General features: G+C 43.5%; 1 pseudogene; it reads right to left on the bottom strand.

Annotated features, from left to right (window-relative positions):
• Window positions 1-393: 393 nt before the first annotated feature.
• LOC145405427 (5S ribosomal RNA) lies at window positions 394-512 on the bottom strand (annotated as a pseudogene).
• Window positions 513-752: the final 240 nt, after the last annotated feature.

The following is a 752-nucleotide window of genomic DNA, read 5'->3' as shown; positions in this document are numbered from 1 at the left end:
TTGTTCCACTTCATTACTGAAATTAAAAAGTCCGTGAACAATGTCTTTTGGAGTCCAGCAGTGCTATTTGGAATATAATGTTAGGGTTTCATAATTGTTCGACATTACTGTCCGCGCCGGGATAGACGTCAGAGTAGAGAACATAATGTTGGGGACAACACGCAACCATACCTAAGTCAGGGCTGTATTCTACTTGGCACACGATACTCCGTAGCATCTTTTTCTTAGTGATTTACTCTGAATGATACATACACACACACACACACATATATATATTCATTTCATTCATTGCCAGACGCCATGTATCCCAAACGGGGTGGTAAAGAGCTTAGAGTTAATTGTTTTACAGGGAGGGGCACTAATCCTCCACCAACCCCACTTGACACGTAGGGATGCCAACAGCATCTGGTGTTCCCAGGCGGTCACCCATCCAAGTACTAACCAGACCCAACGTTGCTTAACTTCGCTGATCGGATGGGAATCGGTGTACTCAACGTGGTATATATATATATATATATATATTTATATATATATATATATATATATCATCCAATCCTACGTTGCCTCATGAGCGTAGGAGCCCTGGGCTAGGTAAGTTGGTCCTGGCATTTAAGATGAGAGTGACCAGCCTCACTCATCCCTGAGTGGCATTACGTGAGCAATAAACCCCAACCACTCCTTGGATATAAACCTTCACCGGCTCAATCCGATTGGAGTGCCGTAATTACCCACTAAACCACCAGGCGCCAAAA

The sequence above is a fragment of the Coenobita brevimanus genome, chromosome 66 (assembly GCF_032717465.1).
Source record: "Coenobita brevimanus isolate Jiangsu-jjx chromosome 66, ASM3271746v2, whole genome shotgun sequence".
Lineage (NCBI taxonomy): Eukaryota > Metazoa > Arthropoda > Malacostraca > Decapoda > Coenobitidae > Coenobita > Coenobita brevimanus.
Note: the sequence above shows the minus strand (reverse complement) of the source record. Positions and strands in the feature narration are given on the sequence as shown.